Genomic DNA, 17,458 nt, shown 5'->3' on the forward strand with positions numbered 1-17,458 from the left:
TACCACACTGTTTTAATTATTGTTGCTCTATAGTACAGCTTGATATCAGGTATGGAGATTCCTCCGGAGGATCTTTTATTGTACAGGATTGTTTTGGCTAGTCTGGGTTTTTTGTTTTTCCATATGAAGTTGAGAATTGATCTTTCAATGTCTTTAAAACGTGTAGGTATTTTTATACGGATTGCATTGAATCTGTAAATTGCTTTTGGTAAGATGACCATTTTCACTATATTAATTCTCCCAATCCATGAACAAGGGAGATCCCTCCATCCTCTGATGTCATGTTCAATCTCTTTCTTCAGAGATTTGAAGTTTGTTTCAAACTAGTCCTTCACTTGCTTTGTTAGAGTTACTTCTAGATATTTTATCTTGCTTGTGGATATCATGAAGGGTGTAGTTTTCCTAATTTCTTTCTCTGAATGGATCTCCTTTGTATATAAGAAAGCTACTGACTTTTTAGTTTTTCAAGACAGGGTTTCCCTGTGTAGCCTTGGCTGTCCTGGACTCACTTTGTAGACCAGGCTGGCCTTGAACTCACAGAAATCCACCTGCCTCTGCCTCCCAAGTGTTGGGATTAAAGGCGTGCGCCAGCACTGCCCAGCACTACTGACTTTTTTGAGTTAAATTTGTATCCAGTCACTTTGCTGAAGGTGTTTATCAGCTGTATGAGTTCCCTGGTGAAATTTTGGGGGGTCACTTATGTATTCTATCATATCATCTGCAAATAATGATAATTTGACTTCCTCCTTTCCCATTTGGGATCCCCTTGTCCTCCTTTTGTTGTCTGATTGCTGTAGCTAGAACTTCAAGAACTATATTGAAGAGATATGGAGAAAGTGGGCAGCCTTGCCTGGTCCCCTATTTTTGAGGAATTTCCTTGATTTAGAGGAATTTCCTCCATTTAATTTGATGTTGGCTATTGGCTTGCTGTATATAGTCTTTATTACGTTTAGGTATGTGCCTTGTGTCCTTGATCTCTCCAAAACTTTAAACATGAATGGGTGTTGTATTTTGTCAAATGCTTTTTCTGCATCTAAAGAGATGATCATGTGGGTTTTTTCTTTTAGTTTGTTTATGTGGTGGATAACATTGATGGATTTCTGTGTATTAAACCATCCCTGCATGCATAGAATGAAGCCTACTGGTCATGGTGAATGATATCTTTGATGTCAAGCCTAAGTTTCTTAATTCAAAAGAAATTATGGGAGAAAAAGCACAGAAACACACACACACACACACACACACACACACACACACACACACACACACACACACACATATATATATATATAAAGCCCAGAGGGAGAGAGATGAAATAGGTCTACAGATTTTGATAATCACAAATTAAAATAACTTGTCTGATCTGTTTTTAAATCTAGGTTAATATTACTTTTAAAGAGACATCTGAGGCTGTAGAAATGGCTCAGAGGTTAAAGCACTGGCTGCTCTTCCAGAGCACTGTGGTTCAATTCCTAGCCCCACAGGGCACCTCCCAACCATCTGTACCTCCTGTTCCAAGGATTCTCATGCCCTCATATGGCCTCTCTGGGCTCTGTATACATGTGGTATACAGACATACATGCAGGCAAAACACCTGCACATGAAAAATAATTAAATCATTTTTTAAAAGATATCTGAAACCTATAAACAAAAAAAAAGGATGAATGTTAAAAAAAAATGACAGAAACTATAAACTGTAATGCCAACGTATCTTACCATCCTTTCTTACTAAATTGATTTTAATTTCCAGTGGCTTCCAAGCACTCAGCTGGCCTCAAGCTACTATGTAACCAAGAATAACCTAGAACTTCTGACTTTCCTGCCTGCCAGGATTGCAGGTGTGTGCAAATACAGAGGCATCCCTCCAGCCCCTTCATTTTATTATTGTCATTGCTGTTGTCATTATTAAACTATATATAGTATATGTATGGCATATATTTATATATGTGTGTATGTGTGTGTATGTGCGTATTAGGGTTACTATGGTTGTGAGATGTAGGCTCAATTTTCTTAACCAATATATTTTATTAACAACTTAGTGACCGAGCATATGTCACTTATTACTCAACTAAGCAAAACAATAGGAAATGAGGATTAATGGACACAACAATAAAACCTTAAGGATATCAGTTCCGAGCAATGATTCTCCGGGCGTGAGCTGCCGCATTTCTTCTTCTGGAACCTGGGGTAACCAGAACCCAGAACCTCAGCAGGAACCGGAGCCCTGAAGCCTTCCTTCAAGCGGTTCTCTCTAGGAGCGTCTCAAAGTGCAATGATGAACAGCCAAATCTATCCCAAGTCTAAAAAAAAAAAAACAAAAACAAAAAAACAACAACAAAAAAAAACACATCTAGTTCTGGCTCATTTATATATCTCCTCCCAGAGTCAGTTCACAGGATCTTTCCAGCTGGCAACAATTAAGCTCCTGCACAAGGTGGTTGCTCTTCTAGTGAATTAACCTCACCTGTTCTCTCACAAGACCATTCCGATCCCACAGTTGGAATCCTAAAAAACAGCTTAATCTCTCCTTCAGTGAGGAAACACTATGACCAAAGGAACTTGAGAGGGAACGTGTTTATTTGGCTTATACTTCCATGTCACTGTTACAGCAACAAAGGAAGTTTAGGACATGAACTAAAACAGGGCACAACCTGAAGGCAAAAGTAATGCAGAGGCCACGAAGTAGTGCTATTTACTGACTTGCTCCCCATGGGTTGCTCAGCCTGCTTTCTTATAGAACTAAGAATCCCCAGCCCAGGGATGAACCCACCGACAATGGGCTAAGTCCTCCCCCATCAATCACTATTTTTTTTTAATGCCCTACAGGCTTGCTGGCAGCCCAACCTTATGGAGGCATTTTAATAATTGAGGTTTTCTCTTCTCTGCTGACTTTCATTTGTGTCAAGTTGACACAGAACTATCCAGCACGTATGTGCATTTGTTTGTCAGGATGAAAAGTGTACATTTTAGACAGGGGTGTGGAGAAATTGAAGGAGCAAGAAAGGAAGGACAAGGGAAGATGATAAACATGCCTTTACATTACATGGAAAGTACTGGGGGTGTTTCCACCAACTCATAGCACCAGAGGGCGCCAAAGGACAGGCTATTAGCAAATGACGACCATTTGTGGAAAAGTTTGCCCTGAGGGTTCATAGGGTCTCCTCGAACTTTGAACTTTGTGCAGTATAAACGATTTAGTGGTGCCAGCTCTTTTTAAGTTAAATGAAACACGAGACTCTGGGTTACAATGTCTGGATACTTTTTAAGTAAACAACAAAAACAAAACTTGAAACTAAGAATTAGGAAAACTATCACATGAAAAATTACTTCCCTCTACCCTAACTTTACATATTATACCAAATTAAATATATATTTATAGAATAAATGATTCTCTTATGATACTACACTACTTACGTATATGAATTGGATACATTTGTCTCTTCCTCCTCCACCTCTTTTTTTTTTTTTTTTTTTTTTTTTTTTTTTAGCTTGTGTTCCTGAGTGCCTTGTGGTCATGAATCCCATCTGTGATTTCCAGGCTCACCCACTTTACCTGATGATGTTACGTAACTGCCAAATACTTAGAGCAAAAGGCTGGAGGATGGGAAAAGGCTATTACAGTGGGTCAGTAGTTGTGATTGCAATCTTACCTATAGCAAAGGCCTGACTTAAAAGTCAGTGGCACCTGTGCTCAGATGCCTTATAATTTGGGGTGGAGCTAATTTTGAAACAGCATCACCCCTTCTACCTGCCCCTCAAAGGTTCCAAGAATTGCCTCCAGTTCTGATTCTTGGTATTACCTTATTCAAGACTTCTTTTTCCTTCTATCATTGTGGCTACTCTAGGTATCACCTGTGGAATAAGCCAAACCACACACACACACACACACACACACACACACACACACATGAACGCACGCATTTTATTATGCACATGTATGTTGCAGGATATTTGGTCCCATTGTGATCCCTGATATTGTGAACTGTAAAAACTTGCCTATTGTTTGGTGTGGTTGAGCCCTAACAAATACCTTTAATCCAAGAGCTGTCTGTACACAGATTCTAAAAAGTCAGCCCTAGGCCAAGAGATGGAACAAGAAACCAGCTGACCAGAATTAGAAAGTAGGAGAGACTGTGAGTACTTAAGGCAGAACGCAGAAGTAGAAGGGCACTTTAGCCTTTACCTCGTTGGCTCTTCGCTCTCTAGCTCTTGAGCTCCTCAGCTCCTTGGCCTTTGGCTTTTTGGGCTTTGACCTAGCAAGCCTTTGCCCTTGGGTTTTTTGGCCTTTTCTTCCTGGGCTGTCAGCTGAGCTAGTGAGCCTTTTGGGCCTCTTCCATGGGGACCTGAGCTAAGAAGGAAAGTGAGCTGGATGCTTTCTCTGTCTCTCTGAGCTAGTAGGCTTTTCACCACGACATCTGGCTGCTGAATCCTTATTGGTAAAAATGGAACAATCTGGGTTTTTTCAATTCAAACAACACGTATGCATTTACATAAAAAGATCAGAGGACAACTTGCAGGAATTCTTTCTTTCCACTATGTTCGTCCTAGGGATCCCACAAAGGTCACCAGGCTTGGCAGCAAGTGGCTTAAACTTGCCGAACCATCTTGCCAGCCGCACTGATTCATTTAAAATGGTACTTAAAGTGTTATTAGTGGGTGTTGCCTGGACTAGGTAGGCCAGGTTCTTGATGTCTTATTTGATGGACTGAAAAAGTCCACACTAATAACAAAGCAGCAACAATTTTCACTTAGGAGCAAAGCAAAAGTACAGGCCAGAAACACTACAAGAACTCAGCAAGTGATAAGAGAAAACTTACTCAATAGTAGTGGATTGCCATTTGGAGCTTTCTTTTCTTTTCCTTTTTTTTTTTTTTTTTTTAAATACTGTCAGCATTTTATTTATTTTTTAAATACATTTATTTTATTACACATGTATAAAGCAAACTACATACAGCAGGGAGAACCACGTGACAATCATGAGTTCTATAAATGTTACGTTCATAGTGGTTTGGCTATTTGTATTTGTTCAGCTTGAAGTAAATGTCTTTCCTGTCTTGTTGGGTCTAAATTTTTGAATGAAATTCAGTATCTATCCTATCTCAACTCTAATAACTTAAGTTGTTATCTTGATCTAAAAAGATCCCCTAACCAACTAAACTTGATAGTAAAACTAAACTGTCTGACCTTCAATGCCCCTCAGAGACTTGAGAAGGAATAAAATTTATATTCCTGAATGAACCAGCAGTACGGGTTAGCAGCTTCCAAAATGTACAAATTGACTTAGACAGTTTACTGCCTGACCAGTCACCCAACACTCTCTGTAATGGAGCATCTTCATCCTTCTGGCCCAATATCTCTGGCAGACTTATTCACAGGGCATGAACTATTGAGGACTTGCTTACCCTGTCTTGTCAGAGTGCAGCCATCAAATCTGCCTGCGTCTACACTGCCCATTTTTAGGCAGAATTCTGTTTGTGCCAGGAATGGGGACGTTTTGCCCAGTGGCTGGTTTGCCACATTTGAAGCCATCTCCATACGAGGCTCTTTGATTGGAGCTTTCTTTCTTTTTTTTTTTCCTTCTTTCTTTCCTTCCTTCTTTCTTCTTCTCAGATTATAGTTATATCATGTCCCCCTGCACTTTCCTCTCTCTAAACCATCCCAACCACCCCCCTTGCCCTTTTTCAAATTCATGGCTTCTTTTTTATTGTTGCTACAAACACACAGACACACAGATACACACACACACACACACACACACACACACACACACTCCTAAATACATAAATACTGGAAACCTAGCCAACTAGCCAAGATAGTAAGGGTCTTAAAGGAGCACCTACAAGCGTGGTTCTCAACTTGTGGATTGTTATTACCCCTTTGGGGTCACAGATATCCAGCACATCAAATATTTACATTAATATTCTTAATAGTAGCAGTTATGAAGTAGCAATGAAATAATTTTATGGTTGCAGGTCAACACAACATGAGGAACTGTATTAGTGTTACAGCATTAAGAAGGCTGACAACCACTGACCTACAAGCTCCACTTTACCAAGCCAGCATAATCTGTAACTAGATTCTAAATACTTGACCCTAAACTCACAGAAAAACATAATTCTCACCACCTCATTAAGAAAATTTATCACTGTAACAAGTGGATACCATTCCAGGAAAAACACAACCAATAAAAATGTAGAGTTGTGGCGCCCAGACACAACAGATACATCTACAAAACAGCTCCAGCACCTCAGGTTCAGGGTCATTTCAGTGGAGCTGGATGTGAGACTGTCTCCCCTAGAAATGTCAGATGCTACAGTCACAAGGTCTGACCAACATGGTGCCCACACATAACCTGAATAAGGATGACACCAATAGAAATGCTAATGTGACGGAGTGAGGCTCAGGAGGCCACAACCCTATGCAAAGAACTGAAGACTAGTAAGGAATGCTGTGATCTGGAGACACGCTCTCTTCTACTTGAGGAGTTGTTCATTGTGAGCCAAAGGATGGATGGCATTTTATCTTCATTGATAGGCTTGGCCTATATAAGACCGTGCATGTCTTCCTATTATCCATGATGTGTGCATCCTCAATTATGCATAGATAAGGTAGAAAGTATGGGATTTTTCCTTAAATGTTCACTCAGAGTATACAGTTTGCCTTACTATATGCACGAGGCTCAAGCCAGTCCAGGATGAAACACTGGTCCATTGTCCCTTGGTCCTGGATATGCTCTAGCATATATTTGACCATAAAGGAGAAAGGCAGGCAGTGGTGCTAACAACTGCCAGGGTGCTGTAAATGAGTGGAATTGTAAGCCTTTATTTAAAGAGGGGTGTGGACACAGGTTAATGGAGGTGGGGTTCTAGGTTGCTAAATGCTGCTGAAAAAGGAGTAAGTGTGGAGCTTAAGGAAAGCAGGGGTTGCAAAGTTACCCCTGTTCTCACCTACATCACCAACACTTCATTATCTCTTTACCTTGATTATTTTAACATTTTACACAAAATGTGCTTTGATTTGTGTGTGTGTGTGTATGTTAGATCCTCAGGAACAAAATGTACCCTAACTCCCCCTGTTGTAATCACTGTTCCTTCTCTACTTAGCAAGCTGTGGAGAAATTTTAATTCAGAAAAGGGCTGCTCTGATAAGAGATCACATACAAAAACCTTCTAGGTCTGTGTGATGCAGCTGGAATACAGACACGCCTTTAATCCCAAGAGACAGTGGCAAGCAGATCTCTGAGTTCAAGGCCAGCCTGACAGCAGAGCAAATTCCAGGTAAAGATAAGCTTAGGTCCAGTCATGGTGGTACACACCTTTAAGCCAGCACCCAGGAGACAGAGCATGCAAATCTCTGTGTTCTAGTCAGTTTGGTAGAGTCAGAAACAGTGCAGTGGATTTGAGCTCTTGGCAGTTCAGTTCATGGAATTCAGAGGCAGTTTGTACCAGGAGAGCTTTACAGAGAGAGGTTGAAGAGAGAACAAGCCAGATTATTAGAACATACCATTATGTTATTATGAGGCCAAGCAGAGCAGTTCATCCAGAAGCTGAGAGAAGATTATTTGAATCAGTCAGCTTAAAGAGGAGTTTGAGGCAAAAGAGCTGAGTTGAACCAGCCAGCCAGAGTTCATAAAGAGCTAAAAAGGATGAGTTTATTCAGCAGTCTCAGAGGCTGAAAACATTCTAGGCCTAGATTAGATTGTACAGAGGCTACAGGCTTCAAGGACTATGCCTAGGTTAGCAGATGTGGGCTGAAAGCCTCCAAGACAACAATAACATCAAGATAATAATGGTCACTTTAACAGCAAGCAGTGTACTAAGCAAACAGCACTCAGCAACCATTCATCGACTGAATGAGTCCCAATGCTTTCATGACAGACAAATCATGCTACTTATAGAGTCACCTATCCCATAATAGATGGCTGGTAATTTGAAAATACTATGAATTTTGTTAGGCTTCTAATTTTCAATTCTGATTTCAAATCTGAACTGACTACCTTTCTCAGAGGTTCCTGAAATTGATTTACTAAGTAATGACTAACAACATCTTAACCTGTATGGAAGACAAAGAAACTAATATAACCCCATAGTTCAAGTATTCTTTTATGAAAAGGAAATGTCATGGGAGTAGAAAAGTACTGATAGAATTCTAGTATCATTCACATGTCTCATGGAGAATTTTTGGATCTCATTTTCTAGATGGAACAGAACAGGAAACAGTAAGACTTACACATGGAAGATGTTCCCTTCCCCTCTCTCTTGCTTCCTCCCTTCCCCTTTCAGCCATTACTTACTTCAAATATAAAATGTTAAAACTATGTAAATAAAGAGAGAAGAAGGTGTAATGTTATCTCCCACACAGCTGTCACATTCTGGATACTTGCTATAGCCTTGCTAAACTACAGAGTCTGCAGTTTTCTAAGCTCTGCTGACACAAGTGACAAGAGCCTTTGAGTTCTGTGCACTCAGAAAAAGGCAATGATTAAAAGTCCCTCACTTTTTATGTTGCGAGGAACTGTTAAACTGTTAAACGTATAAGCCTTCTCCAAAATATCATTTACCCTTTTTGCCCTTGCTTGTGGCTCAGATAAAACTGACTATCTGTATGTCCCCTTTCTATGGCTCTCTTGCTCACCTGCCTCTGTAAATAACAACCTTCCTTCTTTTGAGATCCGATGCTGCGCACATGTATGTCCTCTTTATTGTCACAGCATTTTATAGTGCATTTTGTCATTCACGCCATCTCTTGGTCAATTGCATTATTTGTTGTTGATCTCTGGCCCTTCTTACATTAGATGAGTAAAATGATAATACATATTTCAAATTTTCAGGACTATTAATGAATTTCATGATTGAGCTAAGGATCACCATACTTACCTTAAATATTAAATGCACTATCCAGAGAATGTGTTTCCTATTTCAATTAAGACTCTAGAAAAAGACTCGTTGCTTTGTATAACACGAAACAATGACAATTTGTTTAAAATATGCAGATGAAATATGTGTTTCATCAACAGACTTTAAAATCTGTATCATGCTCAATTTGGTTCTTGAACTGATCCACATAAATGGTATTTCACAGAGACAATCAGCCAGCTGTGTGCCAACAGTGGGACGCTTTTGACCCAAATTCCTCCCAGCAATTCTGAAGGAAAGGGGTGACCCACCTCATGTTTCTGAGGAAAGGGCAATAAAGCAAGGAAGTGGAGTTTGGAGACAGGTACCAGTTCTGTCCGGCATTTGGATATAGGCTTTACCATGGGCTATTCTGGTGATCGTGGGCAAGCAACTCACCCATCTCTAAGTCAATGTTTCTCCTCCTTAAAATAGGAATGATAATTTGGAGTCCTGAATGAGTCAAATACATGCTATGCAGTATATATTGCATATGCAATTAAATCTGCACCAAAAAATGATTGGGCAAGGAACTTTATTTTAGGAAACTGCATATAATTTACCCAGGTTCACACAACTGCCAAGTGATAAGATACTACCAAAATCCAAATCCAGATATCTCAGACTTCAAAGGTGATATATTTTATGTATTATAGCATAATACATGATGAATAGCTATGATTAGAAAATACTTTTTAAAATATTACTTAATTAAAGCTAAAAATGCAATACTACAATCCTATTAACTATGAAAAGAAAAAATATAAGCCAGAACAAGGTGCAATATATTAATATCCAATAAGTCAGTAAGTTAGACAACAGAAAATTAGCATGTGACCAAGTAATCCAAAGAAGAAGAAAATGCAGGAATATAAGTCTAACATTCTAGCCATAAAGAAAATGTAAATGTTAACAACCTATGATAGCACCGGACACTTGTTAACTTGGCCAAAACTAAAGTTTGCAAAGTCAAACAGAAGCAATGCATAAGTGGAGAATTTATACTTAGGAAAAGTTTCTTGATATAGAGTAAAAGGTACTGCATTGACTGATACCCTAGGTGATTCATAGGGTTGTGATTAGTCTTGTTCTCCACTGTGTGGTCCACTGCTGCTTTTAAGACTAATGATATTAACATTATAGATGTTATAAATAATCTAGTTGTTCCCTCTTTAAAAAATAAATACTTGAAACTTTGGAAATAAGTTTTTAAGAGATAGTTTCAATTTACACACACACACACACACACACACACACACTCAACTCACTTTTTGTCAGGAAGTTGTTATCAATAAAAGATGCCAAAATAGGATTCTCTACAGTAATTATCATAGGATAAAATTTTGCTGAAGAGAAATATAAGTATGACTGAAAGAGAAAAACAATAAAAATGTTAAACATTATGGAAGAATGTATTAGAAAACATTTCTAAATTCCATAATATTATTGAGCTTAAATTCCACTTGGATACATTTCAATACGTAAGTTAAAATGAATGCCAAAAGAATAATACCGGTATGTACTCTAAAATGCTAATATTTATGCCCCAAAATGCCTTTAATTATTTTAATAAGACCCAAAGTTTCTGATGCTTAATAATGATAAAGGTATTTTTTCAGAAGATTTACATGTAGACAAAAAACATCTAGAAATCTCTTCCCTACAGACGCAAACACTGACATCCAGTCACTGACACAGAATGCTCAGTCAGTGCCCATCAGTGGAGCTGGTGGCTATACACATTTACTTGAGGGCCATGCTGATTCAAAGCTTTCCCTCAGGCCATGGTGTAAGGGGGAGGAGGAACAATTTCTTGTTTAAAGCCAGGAAATTGCTTAGGAAGCTATTAATAGCCTGAGACCAGGACCTAGGGGGAGCTACGACTTCATCCTAAGAATTCTTCCCTCCCCACCCCCGGGGGGCTATGGTTATCAGTCCCAAGACTGCTGTGTTATCAGTCTGTGGCCACCTATGATAACCTGCGTTCCCTTTGTGTGCTACTGCTTGCATCCTGCTGTCTTCATCCCACTGTATGTTAGGTTTTCACTGACTTCCCCCCATGTTCCCCTTGAAAACTGTATATAAGATGTTGCTGTTTCTTAATAAATTGGTTGGCATAAGATATAGCTTGTGTGAGACCCCAGCTTTTCTGTCTTCTTTATCTTCTTCTCATCACCTGTCCCTTCCATGTAGAACCCTGTCACTGAAGAATGATCCGCCTGTCGGTTGGTCCAGGTCAGATTCCTATGGATGGCCAGAAATGACCACACAACAGTGGATTACTGCCTGGCAATGAACGTAACAAGCTGCAGATATGTACAAAAGACATAAATCAATTATGTACATTTAGTGTTCAGTCAAAAACAGGAAGACACAAAAATATTTCTATGGTAAAGATTAGCTTATATTCATAACCAGCTGAAACTAAACAACATCGCAAATGTATGATGATTATACCACACTCCAAAGAATCCTCTCCTGTTCTTTATAGGAGGACTACCTGCTGCCATGTAATCTGCAGTTATTTTCCTAGAATTTATAACTGTGATCAACTGACTTTTAGTTATATGATATGCTTGAGCCAATTAATGAATAGGAATCATGCCTGTCACAATAGAAGCTCCATCAATTCTGTGTGCCAAAAGAAACATCTTTTGTTTTCAAAACTGGACAGTGAAATGAAGGCATGTGGTGACTACCCTACATCAGTCCTCCTTGGTGCAAGAAACACACACGTGCTTTCATAGACCACTGAGATCATACTCCTAATCAGAATGACAAGCAAAAACGACAAATCAGATGCAACATAGGTGGCAAACTCTGAAGATTAATGCCCACAAAAGTGAAAGCAGAGAGGAGGAAGAGGCGATGCAAAAGAAATGTAAGTTCCTGGAGGCATGCTAGTGGCCAGTCCACCCCTCGTCTCCGCCTCGCCCCTCCTTGCCCCCCCCCCCGCACTGAGGACATCCAACCACCAGGCCACACCCCCCAGAATACTTTAAGCCTGGTCCCAGCCCCTTGAGGCACTTGAGTGGACAGGCCCTACCCCTGAGGACCTCCAATGCGCCTCAGTCCACAGAACATTCTATCTGATGGATCCAGCCCCTCAAGATGCTGGTGGCCAAGGTCCACCATACAGAGTGAAATGTACTGTATGAGGCCATAAAATCCAAATAATCCCAGGCCACCCTAGAAAGCTCCGCACTCCCATACCCTATGTAAAATCTGCTTCCTGCTTCTCACCCACACACAGTCAGCTACCTTCCTGTGGTTTTCCCAATAAATCTCTTGTGTGATGTAACTTTGTGGTATTCCTTGGCTACCAGCTGCCAGGGTTCCTTTCCCTTCTGAGCTGTAACACTTACATGGTGGAAAATAAGGCCAGGAGCAGTGGTATTACTCCAATTATTGATTTTAAACAGCAGCAATAGATGCATATTTAAAATTATTCATTAAACTACATGTAAATGCCTCATTATTTTGTATTTCTTCTACCCATCTTGTTTAAGAGGTAAAATAATTGTAAGAATTTATTATTGGTCTCTGATTAATCCACCTCAAATGGAAATAACCATCATCTCATTAGGCACTTATTGCCAAGGCTAAGTTAAAACAACTCACTTTGTATGTGTGTCTGCATTTGCATATGGCGTGCACATGTGCAAGTATGTATAGAAGGACTGTGAGTGCATGTAGGAAGAGCATGCTCACAAGACAGGTTTTTCTCCCACCTTGAAGCAGGGTCTACCTTGTTTACACTGCAAACCACAGGCCTCTGGACCACAAGCTTCAGGGTCCTCTCGTCTCTGACACTCGTCTATAAAGAGGAATGCTGTAATTACAAATGCAAACCATCGTATCTGGCATTCTTCCTTTCTCTCTCCCTCTCTTTCTCTCTCTCTCTCTCTCTCTCTCTCTCTCTCTCTCTCCCCCCCCCCCTCTCTCTCGTGTCTCTGTCTCTGGGTTCCTGTCTGTGTGTGTGTGTGTGTGTGTGTGTGTGTGTGTGTGTGTGTGCGTGCATGCGCACATGAGTGCTCGCACATGTTTTCCACGTTTCTACATAAGGTGGTTCAGCTTTCACAGCCAATATTAGTACCTGGCGAGTCATTTTCCCAGCCAGAACTCTAACTTTTTAGGAAGGGGGTGGGGGGTGGTAGAAAGAGGAAACAAACAAACAGACAAAGAAAACCCCAACTAATTCATTTAGCAATAGAAAATTTACTATAGAACATTCAGGTAAAGCATCACACTCAGCCAACCAAGTCAACAGTTTCCACATATGCTGACCCTCTCGAGCGTGTTAAAGCATCTGAAGTTCAGCTGTCGCTGCTCTCAGCTATGCAGTTAGAACTGCAATGCCTGTATTTGTTCCAAGCCTAGACTCTTCATTCACGCTGAAGTAACACAAAATCTTACATAGCATTTACATTGCATTAGGCATCATAGATATCAAGAGATTATTAAAAGTATAAGGAAACCTTCATATGCATTACGTGCAAGCACTACACCACTGTCCCTAAAGGGACTCAGCATCTCTGATTCTGATGTCTTCAGGGAGTCCTTGAGAACCAATCTCCCGGGAACAGCTAAAGTCATGTGTCAAGAAAATTTGCTAAACACACTTTCATTTCCTTACCTTTTATTAAATCACACAACAAATATATATATTTAAATGTCCTAAAATAAAGAAGCAAACCAGGTCGCGACACAAAAAAACTACCAGCCAATAAGGGCTTTTTATATACATAGGTATATACATTTCCATGCACACACAGAGGCACAACAGGAGCTATAAATGATAGTAACTACAAAATAGCCAAGGAATAGTTCAGCAAAATATTTGGCAAATATGAGGCTAGCAAGGAAATTCAGTGAGGAAGGTCTGTGTGTCCTGGTGAGAGGCTCAATGAAACAAATCTCACGCTTCTTCTATCAAAGCTGTGGGGTTACAGACGGTCTAGTGTGTTCTCGGGTGTTCAGATTACCTACACATATCTAAGTCACACTCCTATCTCATCCACATCCAGACACTGTCAGGAATTCTGGACTAAAATTGTCAAACCGCTTGAACAGACTTCAGCAAGATCTCTTTTACACATTTAAATTGCACTAAGTTACACACATAGCACCAAACTGAGGGTCAAAACATAAACTGGACAAAACACAAAACAAAAAGCAAAACAAACAAACAAAAAAAAAACACTCCCGCCCCCCATCTCTGGAGGTAGTAATAAGCTACAAAGCCAAAGTCTGTCAGGTTGTTAGATTGACACCAGAAAAATCTTAATGCCTGCACATCACATATGGAATGTGTGCGTGTGTGTGTGCGCGCGCACACACACATTAAAAACAAAACAAACATTTGTAACGACTGGTTGCTCCCTGGTGGTCAGTTTTAACTGGTTGCTCCCTGGTGGTCAGTTTTAGCTGGTGAGCACAGAAAATGGGCTCTCAACCTGTGGGTCTCGAGCCCTCTGGGAGTAGAATGACCCTTTCACAGGGGTCACCTGAGACCACTGGGAAACACAATTGGGAAACACAGATATTTACATTACGCTTCGCAACAGTAGCAAAATTAGTTATGAAGTAGCAATGAACATCATTTTATGGTTGGGGGGTGTCACCACATGAGGAACTGTTCTAAATGGTCACAATATGAGGAAGGCTGAGAACCACTGAGCTGTCCCTGGTACAGTTGCTTCTGCGAAATGACTGCTGACCAGCTGAAGACTACTCCCCACCTGCCCCATGCATCAAAACTGGGCTGTGTAATGCATTTGTGGAATATGTCGATGCTGGAACACTAGAGGCCAAGCCAACGAGGTCAGTTTTTTTCCTCCTACTTTTCTTGAAAACCTCATCCAACTAATTTAACTTCATGGGGGCTTTAAATGAAAAAATGTAAAGCCTTGGGCAAACAGTCCCCCAAAACAGAAGGCACTCCTTTCCACCACACCCTGCAGGAGAATGTCTTTACCCTAACAGCTACCACATGAGTAAAAGCCAAGCCATTAAGGCTAAGGAAAAGTTATTGACAGCTGTTATGGGGCTTTCATTATCTCATCACTTAGTTGGACTCTCCAATATTGAATAGAGGCAGGTGTGGGTTGTCTCTCTCTGCCCTGTAACTTACAGTAGCCAGGTGGCCCCTAAGGAAACAGCAGCCACTACAGTAGTGGGGGGGGGGGAACCCTACTTTGAGAATTAACCCAGGAGACACCCATTGAGAAAGTCAAGATGCAGTTCCCACCAAACTTAGGTTCTTCCAGATCCTCACTGTGCCTCAGAATCCTCTTCCTCACCACTGTCAGTAAATACCTCCCCTTTCTTTGTATTAAGTCATTAGCTAGGGAAGTTATGGCCATCCCCCAACAATGGAGTATGGCTGAGGCAAAGGCGTGAGGTGTATTTTGTGTCTCAAATGTTTAATGTTAATGGGCATCTCTGTTGCCAACTCTAAAACGCCTATTCTACTTCCAAGTACTCGCAGATAAGTGGTGTACAAAAAGGGCATAGGGAGAAACTTCAGAGCGCCTTCAAAATTGGTTTCTTTGCATTTATTACTACTACAGTGCCTATAATGAAGGGTGCAGTGGCCACATATCCGGCAACAGTTCTGAAAGCACAATTTTTAGTTTAATGCTTTTCCAGGAAAAAAGTAAGAGGGTAACGAAGCGTGAAGCAAAACTTCTGAGGAGCTAAGACTATTGTGGCCCAGGGGATCTTGGGGTGGGTGAAAACAAACACACACACAGAACAACAACAGAAGTCTGAAGGCTCTTTTCACTCAATAAAAGAGATGACAATCCTCTCAACTCATTGATCTTGTTTGGATGGAGCAAGGTTGTTTGGCTGGTCTCAATTCACTGACACGGTTCCTTTTGAGGAACTCTCCTCTGGAGATAAAGAACTGACAGGTTCCACACCTCAGCAGGTTCTGTGCTGCCAGCTTGGGCCAAGTCAGGGCTTGAAGCTCAGGAAATAGGGCAGTCAAAGAGCTGTGCAGCAGGAGCCCTTTCTTCAAAGCTGCACTCTACACGCAATTGGAGTGTTCTACCTGATTCTCTTTGGGATTTGTACTGTTTCCTTAATTACCCTTGTCATAAGCCACTTTTCAATTATTTCTCTTCCTGTGAAAACCCGGGACAAAGGAGTGACAGAACCTGGAGCAACACCACCATTTACCTTCATTGGACAGTCCAACTGAGCTTGAGAGACAGGAAGAGAGAGGGGGGAAAAGCAGTATTTACAAATGGGATAGTGTGCAGACTGACTGCGACCTATGGCTGGGTCCTATTAGATGCAAGCATGTCATCAGCAGCATGTACTGGGCACCTGCCTATCAACTGCAAGACACTGTGCTAGGTACTGGGCAAGATACAAGCACAAGTCTGACAGCCTGCCCTCAGAGGATTAGTATGGGAGCACATGCTGGGAACATTTGGGGTGTAATGAGCCCCCAAAGCTGGCCACACACTCCCTCCTCAAATCAGAAGTGTCCTACAACCTGGTTTCCTTTTAGTGTAGGAGCTTCACAAAACCACATAAATCTGGAAGTCTTTAAAATGCATACTTTTACTCAGAAAAAAAAAACATCTTTATTAGAAAAATGTTGAATATTTATTGGAGTTAAGAAATCTTCGCACATATATATTCAGCATTTTTATGGATTATTTTCCTGAATTTTTTTTTAAGTAAACAACTTCCCAAATTGCATAAAAACTATGAAGTAACTTTTTGAAACATACATCTTTGAACCATTGGCAGTCTCGCGGTAAGGTACACAGGCTTGCTACTGGAAGCAAGGGAAGCTTTTGCAACAGACAGATGTTTGCTCACAGAGGTTACAGCCACAAGGTCAAAGTACCAGAAAGCAGACTCTCCATTAACCTGTACCAGTCCCCACTCAAAGCGATAGATCCTTAAAGCCCATTTCTTCCTGCAAGTAAGACCTCTGAAAAACTGTAAAACTATTACCAGAAAAGATATTCAAACCAACTAGCTTTCCTATTATATTTTTTGTTTTTGTTTGTTTGTTTTGGTTTTGTGAGACAAGGTCTCTCTGTATAGTCCTGGCTGTTCTGAACTAGCTCTGTAGAGCAGGCTGGCCTCAGACTCACAGAGATCCACCTGCCTCTGCCTCCCTGAGCGCTAGGATTACAGGTGTGCGCCACCACGGCCGGCTTCCTAGTATATTCTTAACAGTTTCTCAAGCTGTCATTTTCCTTCCAGCATGAGGACACTAACCGTGATGAACGGGCAGAACGCACACAGATGAGGCTGTCTCTAGGGGAGCTGAGAGGGGATGCTGAGCGCTACAGTAAGTTCTTTTTTAACACAACCACTTTACTAAGTTCTTACAATTATCTTCTATTCCCAGAATTGCCTCTGGGGTCAGACTCTAATCGGTCGCCTCAGTTTGTTAAAACTGAAGGACCGAGTCTTCGTAGAGATCTGGTAAGACTTCTCTAAAGCGCTGAGACTAGAGATGCTAATCAAACATACAGACTTTGCACGGTGTAGAATTATTACAAACTAACAAAGCTGTGCACACATGCAATCGA

This window comes from Acomys russatus, chromosome 27, assembly GCF_903995435.1.
Source record: "Acomys russatus chromosome 27, mAcoRus1.1, whole genome shotgun sequence".
Taxonomy (NCBI): domain Eukaryota; kingdom Metazoa; phylum Chordata; class Mammalia; order Rodentia; family Muridae; genus Acomys; species Acomys russatus.